Source organism: Suricata suricatta, chromosome 5 (genome assembly GCF_006229205.1).
Source record: "Suricata suricatta isolate VVHF042 chromosome 5, meerkat_22Aug2017_6uvM2_HiC, whole genome shotgun sequence".
In the NCBI taxonomy this organism is placed as follows: Eukaryota; Metazoa; Chordata; class Mammalia; order Carnivora; family Herpestidae; genus Suricata; species Suricata suricatta.
In genome coordinates this window covers 61,966,254-61,986,051 of record NC_043704.1, presented here as the reverse complement: position 1 = coordinate 61,986,051, position 19,798 = coordinate 61,966,254, and positions in this window count along the sequence as shown.

Genomic DNA, 19,798 nt, shown 5'->3' with positions numbered 1-19,798 from the left:
CGGCTGGAGTCTCTCAAGTGTGGGGAGGCTGTTGTTGTTTCTTTTTCTTACTCGGTTTGGGACAGCCTTGATGCTTCTCCATGTTGCCCCTACACCTCTCCATGAGGCTGGCCCAGGCTTTTTCATGGCAAAGAAGACAGCAATAGAGAAAGAAGAAGCCTACAAGACATACCACCGTCTCTTCTGTGATATTCTATTGGCCAAAGCAAGTACAAAGCCAGTCCAGATGCCCAGATTAGAAAATAGACTCTCTCTTATGGGAAGCAGTTCTAAAGTCATTTTACAAAGAACAGGGACATAAAGGGAGGTCAAGAATGGAGCCATTTTTACAATAGATAGACCAACTCCAGGCATCTATTTCTTTATCGTTATTACATATGTTATTTCATAAAATTGTCATAATAATCTGATGAAGCATGTAGTATTAGGCAAGTTTTACGGAGAACAAGAGATCATAGGGATCCCAGAGGATGGTAAGACAATTGCTAATGATGTGTAGGGACAGGTTTCAGGTACAATTTGCAGATAAATATTTTAACTTAAATGAGCAACAGAAGATGAGGTCATTAGCAGTTTGGCAGGCAGACTGGATTGAAGTGTAAATGTGCTGGTTTTGTGAGACGGAGGTATTTTATGAAAGAAGTGGTGGCATTCAAGATTCTGTCTCATTTAGATCTCACCGCCCTCTTTTGAGCCTAATCCTGATTTATTTCATCGGATTCTGACACAGTGGGACGTATGCCGCTGATGCAGCAGCGACGGCTGGCGTGCACATTCAGCTCCATCTCAGGCCTCAGCAATGGGAAACGAGAGGATTATTTTCATCTGACCTTTGGAGAGAAACTGCCTGGTGATCTAGTTAATTGAGGTTGCAAGGAACAGTATCAAACCTCTATCCCAGCTGGGATGATTATGTAATATCATTTTGTGTTTTAAAGCCTCTGCAAGAAAAGTTAACTTGTAAAAAGGGAAAGAAATACATAGTAATGAGGGACGAGAACTATGCTTCTGGCCCCCACCAGCCCCATTTAACCTGCTGTGCTATTTCTCATCTCTGTCTCTCTTATCTCAGTGGTTAAAGCAGGAGCCCTACCTCCTCCGTGCAGGACAGAGGGGGGAAAGCTCTATTTTTATGTGGCCAAGTAGAACTGCCTTTTCAGCATATCAGGGCAAGCAAGCAAAATGGTTTATCAGATAAAATCACAGCTCATTTTTAGACCTAATGTCAATTTTTACTTTTCTACCTTGAGAGATATGTCATAGCAGAATGGAATAAAATAATTGAATGTTCTTTTGTACTTATTTGAGATCTCTTACACAATTAACTTAGTAGCAACTCCATGTTAGCTTCTTATTGGGGAGAGAACTTATTTTTTTTTTCTGGGCTTCTGGGCCTGCTTTCACTGAGGTATCAACAGAGCACTGGATATTTAGGGGGCTTGGGTCAGAGGTCATGGGTGAAAGGCCTGGTCCCAGGATTTATCACCTATGAGAGTGGGAGAGACTTAAAAGAGAGCTGTGTGTCCCTTCATCATCCCATGGCCTAGTTCAGTGCCTGACGCTTAAGCGAGAAGCGAAGGACGGAGATCAGAGACTGGGATGTGGACCTGGACTTCCTGTTTGGTTTCCGTGTCTGCCAAATGCCGAGGACTTCAGGCAAGTTACATAACACCTGTGTGCCTCTGTGTATTCATCTCTAACTGGTGATACGAGTAATGTCTATTTCACATCATTATATTATTATGAAGATTCAATTTGGCAATAGACTTAAAAGGCTGAGTGCCAAAGATACTTAACAAATATTGGTTACCATTGCTCAATAAATATACATTCAGTAAATAGAAAAAATATGTTATATTAGTACATATAATCTGACTATAGATTATATTAAATGGAAGAATTCTTAGAGAAAGGGAGTGCGATTGTTAGGACCTAAAGAAACAGTATTAATAAATAATTCAGGGGCGCCTGGGTGGCTCAGTCGGTTGAGCATCTAGCTCTTGGTTTCAGCTCAGGTCATGATCTCACAGTTCGTGGGTTCAAGCCCTGTGTCGGGCTCTGTGCAAAGCCTGCTTGGGATTCTCTCTGTCCCTCTCCAGCACACACGTGTGCATGTGTGCATGCACTCTCTCTCTCTTTGAAAAGAAACTAAAAAAAAATTTAAAAAACAAATAATTTTTTTTACCAGATATTGTTTCTGCTATCTTGCCTACTACTGCAACTTTATGTTTTATGTAGTTTTTCCTTTGTGCACATAAATCCAGTTTCAGTTCCTTTTCTTCCCACAGGGATTCTCTTATATCGCATGATTTATAGTCTGATTCCATGGTATTTATATAAGCTTACAGTGAGCAATTGTTTTAGTTTTTACTTAATTTATGCTCTTTATTTATTTTTAATGTATTCATGTAATTGAGTCTATTCGTGGCTTCTCCAAGCTTAATATTAGAGTATCTATATTCTGCTTGCAATATGCTGTTTTTGGTTTATTATTTTTTTTAATGGAATTAAGAGTTGGAATTGTGAAACTACCTATAACAAGAGAACAGAAAAATAAAAAGAGCTTGGGCTTTGGAATGAGAGTAGGGCTCAAACCTCAGCTAGTCCAGGACAGGCTTAAAGTTATTTGATTTCTCTTTTTCATTTCCTTCTCTCTAAATGGGATTGTATTTACTTGACATCTCAAGACTGTCACAGTACGTGGCACATATTAGATACTCTGTAAAGGATAACTATTAAAGGGGGCTAGCCTTTGGTCTAGAAAGGGATTCAGGTTTGGTATATGGGCAGTAGTTGTTAAATAAAAGCACAATAAGTCAATCAACCTATGTATCAATACAGACTTATCTTTTTTTCTGTTTCCACTTTTATAAAGCAGGATTAAAACTATTGAGGTACCAGGGCTCAGTTGGTTAGGTGCCAACTCTTGATTTTGGCTCAGATCATGATCTCACCATTGGTGAGTTTGAGCCCCGAATCAGGTCTATGCTGACAGCGCAGAGTCTACTTGGGATTCTTTTTCTTTCTTTCTCTCTCTCTCTCTCTCTCTCTCTCTCTCTCTCTCTCTCTCTCTCTCTCTCTCTCTCTCTCTCTCTCTCTCTCTCTCTCTCTCTCTCTCTCTCTCTCTCTCTCTCTCTCTCTCTCTCTCTCTCTCTTTGCTCCTCTCCTGATCATGCGCTTTTTCTCTTAAAATAAATAAATAAACTTTTAAAAAAAATCATTGGGTGGCCCTGATATGCTTCTATGTGACTGTTATGTCACTCCTGTGATTGAGGGGGCAGATGGCAGTAGTAGGAAGGGAAATGGGTGAGTGGGTGTGAAGGTAGAGCAGGCGCCCGGAGGCCACACATAAAGGTGCTAGTGTGAGAAGTGTGAGGTCAATTCATGCTGCCTTCTTGTTCGCTACCCTTCACCAAGCCCTTCCACTGAGACAATTTCTCAATGTTCTTTTGAGCTTGGAAAAATCTTATCTAGTGGAGAGAGCAGACACAGGCCGAGAAATGACAGGCAGATCCTGTGTCCCAGAATGCGTTGTTTCCACACTCCTCTTTCACCCCTGGGGAGAGCAGCTGCTTTCTGGGAGTTGAGCGCCTCCTCTCCTGAAGCTGGGAGAAAGCGCCCGCCGTGCGCACCGCACCCGCTCAGTCTCTGGACTCCCGTCCTCTCCTTGTTTCCTCAGCGCCTCTTCCCTAATTGAGGAGAAGGTGAGCATGGAAGAAACTGCTAAAGGCCCATGAATATTTCAAAGGGAAAAGCCAAGTGATTCCATTAAACCTCGTACATTCTTCTGTAAATGGGGGATGAGACTGAATAATGAAATGCTCAGAGCTGCTAAGGTGATGTCAGAGCAAAACAGGCAGATATAAAATAAAATGCTCCTCACCATGAGAAAAACTCCATTTCCTCTCCAGCTTTCTCCCTCAGCCAGCTCTTTTCAGACCTCCAACATGTTTGTGCCTGTCCCCACAAAATGGCATGGGAGGCCAAATAGCAAGTCTTTCCAGCCCAAGAGTCCCGGCTGGAATCTGGTTTCTCATACCGACTGGCTGCATTACCTTGGAAGGTACTTTACCTGCGTGTCAAGATGAAGAAATTCAGGATCCGGGAGCTAGCGCTACAGTGCCCACATCAGAATCGTGTGATGAGAATTAAGTGCGGCAAAACATAAATCTCAGAGCACAGAGTACTCGCCGAGGAAATGTTTCTTCTTTTTATTATGTCTTCCTCCTCCACATTCTTTTCTTACATGCGTGGAAACTATCTCCTTCCTCCACCGTCTTACTAGACCACAGCTGCGCAAGGCCTCTCCCCATCGGTTGGTCAGCAGCTGGTTCTGGCATTTCCAGGGGCAAGCAGCCCATCTGCCTGACAGACGCAGCAGACACAGTCCTCTGTCTAATGGCCTCGGGGGAACGGGGCTTTTAAGCCCACACAGGCGCGCAACAGGCTAGAGCCTTCGTTAATGGCCCCCGTGCTGTCAGGACCAGTTAAGTCAGTAAGGCGATACCTTCTGCTTTCTAGTCTGGCAGGAAAATATGCCTCTTTCCATTCCCTTTCTTTAGTTACCTCCACACAATATAAAAATTACTTTTGAGATGACCAACCATGCATGTTTGTCATTAGCAACTTGCAGCCCAAGTGGGTCTCTCTTTTGAACTCTGGCATTGCTAGCGTAGGAGGAATGGGAACTATTTTCCCAGTGAGGAGCTCTGTGTAAACTCCCTGAGGGCAGAGATGGCCCAGATACTGACCAAGATGTTTTGGAATCAGTTAATCAGTAAAGCATCCTCCAGATTACAGAATTTTCTCTGGGTCGTTGAAAAATACTGCAGTTTCTGCTCACAAAATGTCTTTGTTCAGTTTGCTATACCAGAATACCATAGGCTGGGTGGCTTATGAACAACAGAAATTTATTTTCCACAGTTTTGGAGCCTGAAAATCCAAGGTCAAGGCACCAGCAGTGTGAGATCCTGGAGAAGATGCTCTTCCCATTGCAGACTATTGACTCCTCGCTGTGTTCTCATGTGGCGGAGGCAAGCTCTTTGGGCCTCTTTTGTAATTGCACTGATCTCATTCATAAGGGCTCTACCACCATAACCTAAGCAGCTCCCAAAGGCCCCACCTCCTAATTCCATAATGTAAGGGGTTAGGATTTCAATATGTGAAGTTTTTGTTGGGGAGAGAAGGGGACATAAAGGCATCCACAGTCTAGTCTCAGTACTAGAAGCTGGCAATGCAAAGAACATTTTAGTGGTCCCTGCCCTTCGTGTCAGAGAGTCTAATAGGCAACTGAATTTGTATTTAATGGGCAACTAATTGGGTAGACAACTAAATGGGTGATTATAATGCAGTGGAAGTCTAGCACAGAAGTTAAACTCCATGGCCAGACACTTGTGGGAGGACCCCTAAAAGCAGATGCGGAGAGTCAGGAAAGACCTCTTGGAGGTGGTGGTGGGTGAACTGAGTCCTGGAATGTAAGTTAGAGTTAACCAACTGCTTGCTACAAGACATAGTTTTTAGTATTAAACTAGAAAAATTCTTTTTTTAATTAAAAAAAATTTTTTTAATGATTTTTATTTATTTTTGAGAGACAACACGAGCAGAGGAGGGTCAGAGAGAGAGGGAGACACAGAATCCAAAGCAGCTCCAGGCTCTGAACTAACTGTCAGCACAGAGCCCAATGCGGGCTCAAACCACAAGCTGTGAGATCATGACCTGAGCTGAAGCTGCACGCCCAACCGACTGAGCCACCCAGGCGCCCCGTGAAAATCCTTTCAAATAAAATGCTACATACTTGATCTCATATCTCATCTTTTTTATGATGACTCCCCCCCAGCTATTCTACTGAAAATTAATTTCACCTGTTTTTGATCTTCTATAACTGACTCACTTATATCTGTAATTGAGAATTTAAACTGGTTTACAACTCGGGGTGCCTGGGTGGCTCAGTCAGTTAATTGGCCGACTTCGGCTCGGGTCATGATCTCACAGTTTGTGTGTTGGAGCCCCACTTCGGGCTCTGTGCTGCCTGCTCACAGACTGGAGCCTGCTTTGGATTCTGTGTCTCATTCTCTTTCTGCCCCTCCCCTACTTGTGCTCTGTCTCTCAAAAATAAATAAGTGTAAAAAAATGTTTTAACTGTTTTACAACTATTTCAGTCTTTTCACTCCCAGCATAACTGTAGGCTTCTTAAGAGTAGAGGTTTTAGCAATGTGAATTTTACATTTCCAATATTTCATGTGAGGTTTTGTCAAAGGTCATTATCTGGAAAACAAAAACCATGGATTCTACTCCTGACTCTGAGAGTGTTTGCCTGACTTGCTAAAGTTTTCATGAATAACAATTGCTAATTTCAGTTGCTCGATCCTTAAAGTAGGGATAATATCCCTTTTTCAGTCATTACGTGGGATTGTGTAATGTTAATGATAGAATATGTCTAAAATGCTTCTTAAATAGTAAAATACTCTAAAATTAGTTTACTGCACATACCCCCTGACAATTGCCTTCTACTAAATATAATGCTAGACATTCTGTGCTTTGCTGTTTGCATCAGTCAGAATAGGCAAGATTAGGTAGTAGTAATGAACATCCCCAAAATCACATTGACTGAAGTCAACTAAAGTATATCCTTAGTTATTTAGCGGTCCCTCCCCCTAGTGTGTGGAGGACGGGAGATCTGCTCCGATAGTCACTCAGGGACACAAGCAACTGGCCAAATACCTTCGTGAGTACTCCCAGTTGCAGAGACAGAAAGAAAGAATTTGAGACTCTCACATGGGCGTGCACTTGCTTCTTCCAGGAAGCCACTACTATTTACAACTCAAAAGAGATAGTCATATGATACACATACAGCCACAAGAAGTACAGTCCTAACTTGTAGCCAGAAGCCAGAGAGCCCTAGGGAGTTGATGAACAGCAGGGGTGTCCTGGTAGTACTGGATATTAATAGTCTGCTGCCTTCGAGTAGCTCACAGTGGAGTAATGAAGACGGACATATAGAAACTGCAGACTGACTGTAAGAAAAGGTGGCCTCCTGAAGATAAGGGACATAGATAGTGGACCAATTCATTCGTTCAAGGAACATTTATTGAACACCTGTACTATGCTAGGAAGCAGGGATTCCCAGAACCCAGTCCCTGCTTTCAAGGATCCCATGGTCTTCACAAGATAAAGAAACAGACAAGAAGAGCACGAATTAAGTGCCACCCTTGTGCCAAGCTCAGGGGCATATTTAATCCTCACTACAACAGAATTGCCCGCGTCCCCATGTTACGTGAAACCCGGTCATCTCCAAGGTCCCCATGTTGCGGTGACAGAGCTCGAAGTGGATCCCGATATGTCTATTCCAAAAGCGGAGCTCTTTTACCATGGCGTGCAGACTCATTGTCCAGAGACAGAAAATGTATAAGCAGCAAATTACAGCACGGGAAATACAGCAGCCTGAATAGTGTGTTCACTGTGTACTCGGTGCTCCCTGGAGAGGCAACTAAATGCCTGGGGAGTATCTGAAAGGCTTCTCCATGGAGGTGACATTTTAGCTGGGGCTTTTGAAAGATGAGTCAATATTTGCCATGCAGAAATCAATTCAGTCTAAGTAGTAATAAATGGGGCTTAAAGAGGCAAACAGCCAAGTTGTTTATCTAACGTCAGATGTCCCCACGATCACACAATCCCATCTGTCTTCCTTGCCACCAGCATCCTTCTAAATTATCAGATTCATAACCCTACAGCCACCCTCCATTTCTCTCTCTTTTTCACCTTTTCCATCCCATTGGCAATCTATCACCAACTTCTGACAAATTCCTCCCTGTGTTTTTTCTCGAGTGCACTAAATAACTAAATCTCCAAGAGGGCGGTTGTCTGGAGGACGTGATGTTTCCTGGTGTGATGACCGATCTCCTATCTGCTTAAGTTGCTGAAATAGGCATGTTTCCCCATTGTCAGCGGAACTAAAGTCAATGTCGTGGGAACAGAGCAAAGCCGTTTTTCTCACCCAGCTTCAGCTAGTTTAGCTCTGCCTGGTGCTGGTGAAGGAAGAAGGAAAAGTGAGATGTGATTGTTCTGAAGGTGTAAGAAAAGTAAAGGGAACCCTGCTTGAGCAATCCCCTGCGGATGCTTCCCTCTTTTAGCTCCTTGCAAAAATATAAGAGAAGATTTTTCGGTTTTTTAAGAAAATTCCATTTTCATTTGCTAAATGAGCCAAGTTAATATAGAAGGGATGGGGAAAGAATAAGTAAAGAGTATTAATATATATTTTGAAGACTCTGGACTTATGTTCTACTCAGTCTCTTTTTAAATGTTTTTTAAATTTATTTTTGAGAGAGTGCAAGCCGGGTGGGGAAGGGGCAGAGAGAGAGACACACCCACGCAGAATCCAAAGCAGGCTCCAGGCTCTGAGCTGTCAGCCCAGAGCCTGATGGGGGCTTGAACTCACAATCTGTGAGATCATGACCTGAGCCGAAGTCCGACGTGTAACCAAATGAGCCACCCAGGTGCCCCTGCTCTACTCATTCTCTTAACTATTCTGCCTGATTGTACCAAATCAGAACATGTTCTTTTCTTTTCCCCGGTGGTCAGTGTTATAAATTTTATCATCAGCAGAAAATCCAGCTATTCTTTCTTTTACTTTTGATGAAATATGGGCTAAAGACCAAACAATTAGAAATGACCTGGAAATTTTGTCAATGATGCATTGTTTAGTTTGCTAGGACTTTGTATGACTAGAAAATCTCTTCAGAAAGGGCTTACTATGTTAAGATTTAGCCAGCAGGAGGCCAAAAATGTGGAGGGAAGTGACATTCTGCAGGTAGCATTATACTTATTTAAATTTTCTAAGCATTCATTTTCACTGAGTATAAAGTAGTTATAATAAAACTGAAAGATGGCTTCTAAACTGTGTTGGAGATGTTTGAGAAGATTTTCCAACATGAGATTTGGAAGAGTGTTAAGTAAGGGGAGGAATATTATTGGTTCTAAATCTATATATCTGATGAGGAAAAAAGGTTCTCTCTTATTTTTAAAAGATTTATGGAGAAACTGAGGATTAGGGATCCTTGAGTAGTAAGACAGTAATAGTCTGGAGGTACAGAATTTGGCAAGAATATAGTATAAGTTTCCTGAGTCTTAAAATGTGGAATTTTCATATGTTAATATTTTTAAAATGAGATTCATCTTCAATGAATATATATTTATATATTTTTTTACTGTTGAGTTGTAAGAATTTTTTTCATACATTCTGGATACAAATCTTTATCAGATTATATTTGTGTATATCCAGAATATATCAAAGAATTCTTACAAGTTAATAGTAAGTGTATAAACATGAGCTATATAAAAATATATATCATATGTAAAAAACTTTCTCACACTCTGTAGCTTGTGTATTCATTTTCTTTATACTGTCTTTCAAAGATCAGATGTTTCTTTGGCATTCATTTATCAATTTTTTTCTCTTATAAATCATGCTTTTGTATCCTATACAAGAAATCTTTACCTATCCTATGATTACAAAGATTTTCTCCTATATTTTTAGGCATATTATAGTTTTACTTTTTACATTTAAGTCTACGATGCAGTTTGAATTAAATTTTGTGTATAATTGGATGTAAGACTTGAGGTTATTTTATTCTATACAGATATCATTTGGTCTAGTGCCCTTTTTTGAAACAACTATCCTTTCCCCACTGAATGATCTTGGCTTTTTGTCAAAGCTCAATTGAATATATAACCGTGGATCTATTTCTGAGCTCTCTATTCTTTTCCTTTGAGATGTGGCAACACCATACTGCCTTTATTGCTGTAGCTTTATAGTAAATTTTAAAATCAGATACTACAAGCTAGTTCTTTTTCAAAATTACATTGCCTATTTTAGGTCCTTTGCTTTCCAAATAAATTTTAAAATCAGCTTGCCAATTTTTTTCTAAAAAAAAAGCTTGTGGGATTTTGATCATTAATCATCTGTGAAAGGCAAATTAAAAGCACAATAAGATACCGCTACACATCCACTAACATGGCTAAAATTATAAAGACTGACAATATCTGGTGCTGGTGAGGGAGGACTTGGGGCAAATGGAAATCTGCTGTGTTGCTGGTTAGAATGAAAAATGGTATAACAGCTCATCGGCTTCTTAAGAAATGAAATATCCACTTGTTATGTGACCCAGTCACTTTACTCTAAGGTATTTGCTCAAGAGAAATAAAAACATATTTTAACACAAAGATCTGTACATAAATGTTAATAGCAATTTAATTTAATGTTAATAGTCTCAAATGGGAAACAACCCAAATATCCAACAACAGGTGAGTGGGTAAACAAATTATACTGTATCCATACAGTAGAATCATATTTAGCAACAGAAAAGCCTGAACTACTGGTACGTCTGGCACATTAAACAATGTAGATGAATTTTTAGGATGCTGCTTGAAAGAAGCCAGACACCAGGTAATTCCGTTTATATGATTATCTAGAAAAGATCATTCAAATATATAGTGATAGAAGAAAAATCCATTGGTGGTGGGGGGTAGGGGTAAGTTGGAAACAGACTGGGAAAATACAAAAAAAGGAACCTTTGGGGGGGAAATGGAAATGTTTTATATGAAGATAAGATATGTGTATGCATTTTTAAAGCCTATTGAAGAGCACAGTTATAATATGTGCATTTAATTATATGTATATTATACATCAACATAATTGATTATGGGGGCGCCTACGTGGCTCAGTCAGTTAAGCATCTGATTCTCAATTTCGGCTCAGGAGCCCTGAGTAGGGCTCCATGCTGGGCATAGAGTCTGCTTAAGATTTTCTCTCTCTCTCTCTCTCAAAATAAATAAATAAATACATAATATTAAATCTATAGTTAATAAAGTTAATTCATGTTTCCTTCTTGAAACACTCTTCTTTCTCAAGAATTTTACACTTTTATGGTCTTTCACCTGCCTTTCTTGTTGCTGCCTCTAAGTTTCCTTTATTGGTTCCCATCTGTGAGTGCCTTGGGGCTTGATCCTCAGCCTTTCTCTCTCTTCTTTCTCGCAAAAATTCTCTCTATAATATTCAACTTCACTAGCTCCAGCTTAGCTCTTTTGTCTATGCTAGAGACCCATCAATGGATCTTCCTATTTGACATCTCCAATTAAATGTGTTGTAAGCATCTCAAAATTAACATATACAAACTACACTCATTTACCTTCAAACTTTTTTCTCCCTCACACTTTGCTTTCCCAGAAAATGAATTAAATGGTACCATTGTATGCCCAGTTGTTTGTGACAAAAGTTTGAGAAAAATCTTTTATACCTTCCTTTTCCTTACTCTCCAGATAGTCTGTCAGCACGTTTTGTTGAATCAATACTTCACCATATTATATATATATTAGTCACTGTTCTCTAGAGCAACAGAACGAGTATGGCACATTGGGAGAAAGAGATGGATTATAAAAAATTGGCTCAGATGACAGTGGAAGCTGACCAGTCCAAAATCTGCAGGGTGGGCTGGCAGCCTGGAGACTCCAAATGGCCAATATTCTAGTTTGAGTCTGAAAGCTATCAGGCTGGAAAATCAGAAACAGTCAACTTGCCAGTTTGAGTCCAGTCTGTCTACTGGAGAATTGTCTCTTACGTGGGGACGGTTCATACTTTTAGACCTTCAACTGATTGGATGAGGCCCAACCAGTTCACAGAAACTGTAGAATAATATTTGATCAATTATCCAGACACCATGGCCCAGCCAAGCTGACACATTAAATTAACCACCATACCATATTAAACCTTTCTCCTCCCGCGCCACCATTTCCCCTGTCCCAGACACGATTATCTCTCACTGGTCTGCCACCTCCATCCTTTTTTGCCCTCAAGTCTGACTTTACAGAAAATCAGAGTTTCCTTTTTATAAGATATATCAAATCACATTGACTCCCTTGCTTAAAGATCTTAAATGACTTCCCATTCTACATATGGTACAATCTTTTTATCAAGACTACAGTGACTTAGTGCCATGGCCATTCTACCTGACAGTCTCAAGCTGCCCCACTTTCCCCTTACTTGCCACCTCCCAGCCACTCTACTCATTCATTTGTTGGAACACAGCCAACTCCTACCCACTGAGCTTGAACCTGCTGTTTTGCTGCCTCATCTTTTCCTCCCTTCTTCCCACAGCTCCCTTCTCCTCAACCCTTTTTCCAGTGTTTCTGCTTATCCCCCATCACCTCCCATTGAAATAGTAACTTTAGCCTCCTGACCAGTCTTCATCTTTACAACTTCTTTGTACTCGGCAGTATTGCCAGCTTTCTTTTTATTTTTTGTCTTTTAATGCTTTTTATTTATTTTTGAGACAGAGAGAGACAGTGTGAGCAGGGGAGGGTCAGAGAGAGGGAGACACAGAATCTGAAGCAGACTCCAGGCTCTGAGCTAGCTGTCAACACAGACCCAGACACGGGGCTCGAACCCACAAACTGTGAGATCATGACCCAAGCTGAAGCCAGATGCTTAACTGACTGAGCCACCCAGGCGCCCTGCCAGCTTTCTTTTTAAACCACAAATCCAGCCTCTAAAATATTTGTAATATAAGATTCTTAACTGTTTTTGTGCCCTAGATCCTTTGGCAGCTGACTAATCATAGGCACCCATTATCCTTCTCAGAATGTTGTCTGAAAATAATAATGTAATGTTTTGCTATCTACATTCATAATTGAAGATATTACAACTGAATGCTGGTTTCCTCCCCCAAATGCTCATCCTGAAGCCCTAACCCTCAAGGTTATGGTATTAGGAGATGTGCAGGGATGAGAAGCAAGTAAATTTCCGTGCAGACATGAAGGTAGACCTCATGATAGGATCCATGCCCTCATAAGAAGAGGAAGAGACAGCAGAGCTCCTTCTCTCATTGCCATGTGAGAACAGCAAGAAGGTGGCCATCTATAAGCAAGGAAGAGAGCCCTCACTAAGAATCAATCTGCTCTCATCCTGGACTTCTCAACCTCTGGATCAAAGAGAAATAAATGTTGTTTCTGAAGCCACAAAGTCTATGGTATTTTGTTATAGCAGTCCAAGCAGATTAAGACAGAAGGAGACACTATGTTTTACTAATAATCAGTCAAAATAAAAATTTATTTTATTTTTCATCTAAGCTTACAAACCCATTCAGTTCTATCCCAGATGGATTCTAGTGGTTGAGTCCTTATACATAGTTTATACAATAGAGTCCAAACTCCTGAGTTAGTTTCCTAAACTCTTTACAACTATCTTCAACACATTCCACAGCCTGTTATGTGTACAGAAACCATGCATCCCTTTGTGCTCTAATATATAGATGTGCAGACTTCTTGCCATTTTGAATCATTTCAAGCTCTCTTGTATGTTTAGGTCTGTAAAAGTGGTCTCTCTGTGTGGGATTTCTTTCTCCTACTTCTTCACTCAACAAACTTCCACATTACTGATGATTAAATGTCTCTAATTTCTCCCCTTCCTTCAGGAAGCCTTCCCCATTCTCTGCACAGTTTAGGTACACCTCTACCTGATTCTCACAGAACTATACCTCTACGGCAGTCATCACAACAATCCACTGGTCTTGTTTTATGTTAGCACCCTTTAATTTTATGGATGGCATTTGTTTCTTCTGTTATCTCCTGTGCTTAGGGCAGTACAAGTGTTTACTACATTTCTGTGGAATCAACTGTTGATGACTTGAACCTGAGGTAGCTTCTAGGCTCCTGTGCAATAGCCAGCAAACAAAGACTGAGCATGGATAAATAGAAGAAATGACCCCATGAGATTTGCCCTGGTAATAGCTTTAAAGTAGCAGATGAGGACTTGCTTAATAATACACAACATGATGTAGTAGCTCCAACTTGAGCCTCACAAAGACTATTTGAAGAAAAGGTAAGCCAAAGGGAAAAAAAAGAAACCTGACTTTGTCTGTTCAAAAATACAATAGGGGCATCTGTGTGGCTCTGTCAGTTAAGCATCCAGCTCTTGGTTTCAGCTAAGGTCATGATCTTACAGTTCATGGTTCAAGTCCTGCATCGGGTTCTGCACTGACAGTGTGGTGGACCCTAGTGACAATTGATTCTATGATATAGCTGTTAATGTGAGTTTCCTGGTTTTTTTTTTATTTTTGTTTTCCATTTTTTATTTCTTGTTCCACTTTCTGCATCTTATCACGTTATCATATACATATGTATATATATGTATATATATACACATACAATAATTATACATTATTATATATACATACATACTAACACATATGCAGCATTTTCTACTCTAGGCAACAAACTATACTAATTTTTATTTTATTCAACACCCACTCTATTGTAGCATAACAGAAAAATACCCAGAGTAAATATTTTTAAATATTTGTTCAACATCGTTTGCCAATAGCAAAGGATTCATATTCATTAAGATGTATAATTACTTGCATACCATATGCTGTTCTGATATAAATTAAAGTTTGACATTTGAGAGAGACACCTATGATTCCAAGATTAGATCACACTCAATATCTTCTTCTAAGCATACAACATGCTTTATGACGTTCACTCAGAGTTTGGGGATAGGAAAAGTGTCATTGACATTACAACCCACAACCCCACTTCCAACCTTCCAACCTCATGTTTTCCTCCTCGGTAGATATAAAGGTGTTATATCTCAGTATTTAGTATACATTAAATCTTGAAGATATGTGATCAACACTTGAGGAAACAAAGTGAATATATTATATACATTGGATAACAAATCACGGTGCTTATGTCACCAATATGAAAATGTCCAGGGGCCAAGAAACCAGGACCAGCAGGGTGGAAGCATTACCCAGGGGCTTACTTGTGTGTAGGACATTACTGGGACCGGGGCAGGCATGGAGGGACGGACACCTCAGAACTCTTTTAAGTTGTACATGGCAGAGATACAATTCAAACTTGCTTAAGCAACAAAAGGTATTGACGAAAGAGAATTGAAAAGTCCAAGAATAGTACTTGTTTCAAGCTTTGTTGGAACTAGGTGACCGGATAATGTTGCCAGAACTCTGTCTCCATTTCTTGGGCAGGCTCTTTCCACATGGTGAGCAAACAGCCATTACTGAAGAAAATTCTGAGGAATGACCTGGTTAAGTCACTTGCTGGTGCCTAAGCTAATTGCCAAAACCAGGACATGTATTGGGCTGACTGGCCAGGCCTGGTTCTTACATCTAGTCTCTGTTGAGAAGAAGAGGAAAAGATTCAGAGTCAGTGGTATTCAAATTAAGTGGCATAGATTCAACATAAGGAAGAGGTAGTCTTTTACCTGTGGACTGAAAAGATGCAGTGAACAGATGTTCACTGCTAAGTAACATTGTGAGAAAGTAGTTCATGGATGAATGCTATAGTTAGGAGAAACCTCTTTTGAAAGTGAGAAGGCCAAAAAGTATGTGCTAAATTCAAGGAGCAAATAAAAGACAAGTAAAATTTGAGGTTGCAGTTTTCAGAGGGATTCACTCACTTGCTGCTATGATAGAAAATACTGAATCAGCTGATCATGCAAGGCATTGGTGAGAAGATGCTGTTTGAGAAAAGACCTGAAACAGCCATGGAGGTATCTAGGAGAGGAGCATTCCAGGCAGAGGGAACAGCATGTGCAAAGGCAACAATGAAGTAACAGAGGGCCAAGATGCAGTCAGGTGTGGAACAAGCAGGGAAAATGAGGAAGGAAGTCATTGCTGGAATCTCTCAGTGACTGAATCACAACTTGTGAGGTTCACAAGGCCACTGGTGCCCCAAGTTTATCACCAGGTGTGATATGTCAGACTGCTGAATTATCCCTCTTCTTGGACAGGAGCCCGAGTTGTAACTTGGAGCTCCTGTGCATAGTTTACAAAGCCAAAGGAAGGGAAAAGGAGGTAGAGACTGATAAGCAAGAATCAAATTCCATTCATTCATTTATTCCTTCATCCATTCATGCATTCTTGAAGCATTTACTTGATAGCCACTTGCTATTTTCAGACACTCAGATAACCAGAGCACAACACTGAGTAGGAACTCCCACACCTACCTGGTTTATGGTCTGGCAGGAGTCATCTACCAAGACAGGGTGGGCTACACTGGCAGGCTGAGTGGGGAGGAGGACAGGACTCATAGGCCTAGGCTAGTAGGAGTTCAGAAAGTTAGCAAGGACAACACTGTCGGTGACTTCCCATGTGAAGGCAGAGGCTGGCTACCCCCCGGGGGTGGGGGAGATGACTCTTACTGCCGTGGAGGCCAGCACACAGGCACTGCCTCCCTCTGGCTGCCGCTTGGCATTCTCCCTTGTTTATGAAACACCCCAAGGTCTCCAGGCTCTTTCCTGCCTCCACTTACTAAAGGTGAAGGAGGAGGGCTATGGAGGGTAGAAAAAGAAAGACAGTTGGACACCAAATGTCTCCTTTTGTTCCTACCCTACATCTTCTTTTCCCAACATGATGGGAAAAAAATTTTAGAAAGCATAATTCTACCTCTTATGCTTAAAAAATTCCAAGCAAGAGATACCTCCTTTTTCATTCCTAAGTATAAAATGATATATTCATCTACTTATCTATAGTTTAAACATTTTGCACTCATGATGAATTAAATGAGTGCTTGGTTCTCATAACGCTTAGTAACTATTAGCTCCAGGTTATAAGAGGCCCTGGGTGATCAGCTTTTTCACCAATACGAGTATTGAAGTGACCAAAGTAGTTTCATGACCGCAGGCTTCCCAGGCAAATATGGCCATGAAGGGTAGTGAAAGCCCAGGAGGCATCTCAAATCGGTGGTTTGATTTGGCAGGCCAGTGTTATCCTTCTTTACTCTTTATTTTCAGAGTGTTTGGGTGGGGCCTGAATTTTTCCATTTACCATATCACCGACCATGTGGGAGCCACTGCCTATTGTCTGTATCCACGTGTTTCGCCATCTCTACCTTCTCTTGAAAGCAAGAAAACTCTTAAAGTAATTCTATTAACATCCTAGGAATATTAGACACTTAGTTCTGAAGTTATCATGGGCCCACATGCTCTCAAGTCTTACAGTCCCTGGGTATCACTAAGAGCCCACACAGTGACAGCTGCCAGTCATCAGAAAATGTGTGTTCTAGAAAACAACAATTGTAGCATTCCCTTCAGGAACCTCAAGGGCAGGATTAGGGTGCCAGTGAGGTGCTTGGCTCAAGGGTGAAATTTAAGAAGGTCACATAAAAAAATCAGTAATTGAGACAAATCAATGATATATATTTTTTAAAGTTTGTTTATTTATTTTTGAGAGAACGAGACAAAGCACAAGTGGGGGAGGGGCAGAGAGACAGAGAGAGAGAGAGAGAGAGAGAGAGAGAGAGAAAGAGAATCCCAAGCAGGCTCCAAGCTGTCAGTGCAGAGCCCAATGTGCAGCTCCATTTCACAAACTGTGAAATCATGACCTGAGCCAAAATCAAGAGTCAGATGCTTAACTGACTCAGCCACCCAGGTGCCCCAAGATAAAAATAATGCAATATCTGCAAAATCAAAATTAATGCAAAAATATCTCTGATAAACAAAATATCAAAATTGCAAATAAAGACAAGTTCCTGTTTGTATTTTTGCAACCCGGTATTACTGCACAATAACATCAGTCCTTTTCAATCAGCCTCTGTTCCCTGGCCCAACAAGCTAAGCAGCCCATGGCCACCAGCAGGCAGGTTTATGTTGGGTGACAAGGGTCTGCCAACAGGTTGGGCAATCAATGTGGATTTTCTATAGACTCATGTCTTTGATCGTAGACCTTTCATGAAGGTCTTGGTTCATGATATAGGATAATGTTTTAATAAGTGTATATGCATAAAATTGTACACTTTCCCCTCTACCTCAGGCTTCAATAAGACACAGGGAAGTAATTTTATTTTTTCTTTATGTTTGTTTATTTATTTTGAGAGAGAGTGTGCAGAAGAGGCAGAGAGAGAGGGAAGAGAGGGAAGCAAATTTAAAGTCTTCTGTCTATAATTTAGCAATCTGTATGAAAATGTTCATCTTGTGTGGAGCAGTTTACAAAATATATACAGCAAGAGCCCATTTTAAATACCTACCGATATATTGATAGAGATGTAAATAACTAGATAAGTTGATGGCCTACAGGAAGAGAAGAAAGCAGATAAACAGGCAAACTATATAAAGTTATATCTCTAACTGTTTAAATGCTTAATTGTGGGTGGCAAACAGTGGATTATTTTTATCTTCTTTTTCTTATTTATATTTTCTACCTCTCTACAATGAGCCTGTATTATTTGGGTAATTAAACAATAAAATTATTTTAAGATTCTTTTGACAACCCCATGGGCTTTTATAGCCTGATCAGATGTGATAACGATCTTAACCAGAGATGTTTTTCTTGGTATGGAAGCATCTGCCTTCATCAAAAATGTACTTAGTAAGGTGCCATCTGCAACACTAAATATGCTGTAATTACCAACAATAACACATACCTGTAAAAAAACAAATCAAGTAGCCAGTCTACTGGAAAATGTACATTCAAAATGTGTTTGCCACTTTAATAGAATTCTCCAAGAGCATTTACTAACTCATTGTTCTCATCACTATAACCTTGCCCTCATTCCTGATGACTACAAATTTGTTTCCAGGAAAACAGGATGAAACTGCAATTACACATGAGTCAATACGTGACTGAAAGAGGGAGGTGGGGGAAGTGGGACACCAGCCTTCCATACATGATAGGCAGGCATGAGTTTTAATCCTCCAGGAAAAATGTTAGGTGAGCTGCTGTTGTTGTTTTTAAATAAAGAAAGTCCACAATTTCTAATGCTTATTAGCTAACATTTAACTAGAAGGGTCACCAATCATTAAATTATTTTTATAGGCAGCTTAGCAGAAGCTGTGTTTCCATGGCAACAGACAATGTATGCAAAGGTTAAAAAAAAAGTTAATGGGATTTGTGGTGATCTCAGTAACATTCTATGGAAATCACTCATTAATTTGATTTTCCTATTTCTCAGGCTTCCATGCCAACTGCAGAACTGGATTTTCTGGGGCTGACTGATACTGGAAATAATGCATTTCTGAGAGCTCTACTGTGCCTTTTTTCCTGAGAAGTTGAGAAAGAGCTTAATAATCCCTCCCAGCTCTCTATGAGCTGAATATAGGCAGGACTTCTGTGAAAGACCCCGACAAGACTTCCCAGTGACCAAGGGAAGTGAAGGTTTGGTCAGAGCAGCAAGCACAAGTTTATCTTTATTTTCTTCTGGAATCCACATTATCATGTTTGCTCATAATAAAATGTTTTCTGAAGAAAAGAGAAATCAGCCTACTTTCCAGGTTTCTGAACTGAGTCACTGGATGGATGATGGGGGAAAAGACTGAAGGATGAGCAAAGTGTAAGCAGAATGATAAGAATTTTATCACATCAGGACTGAACATTTTAGACCCGAATAATACATCTCAGTCAAAAGACTGTCTCATGCAGATATGGCAATAGTTTTGCTATCAATAGAATGTCAGGAATAGTGCCCAGAATATAATTTTATTACCATTTGAAAGATCCACCTGTTGATGTTGAGGCCTTTTTCACTTGTCCTCAATGTAGTTTTAATTATTTTTTAAACAAAAATATAAGAGAACAAATCTACACCTTTATTTATTTCCTTTTCAATACATGTGAATCCTTGAGGGGGAAAGCATCCCACGAGTTCTGTGGCCAATGGCTTTAGCAGGAAGGTTGCTTTGGAATTTGGCATAAACCATGCCACTGTTTCCATGAGCATGAGTTACTTTTCCCTAGATTACTCTGGTTTTGCTCAGTTTGCCACCAGGAGTCACTGTGTTGTTCTTTGCTTCATA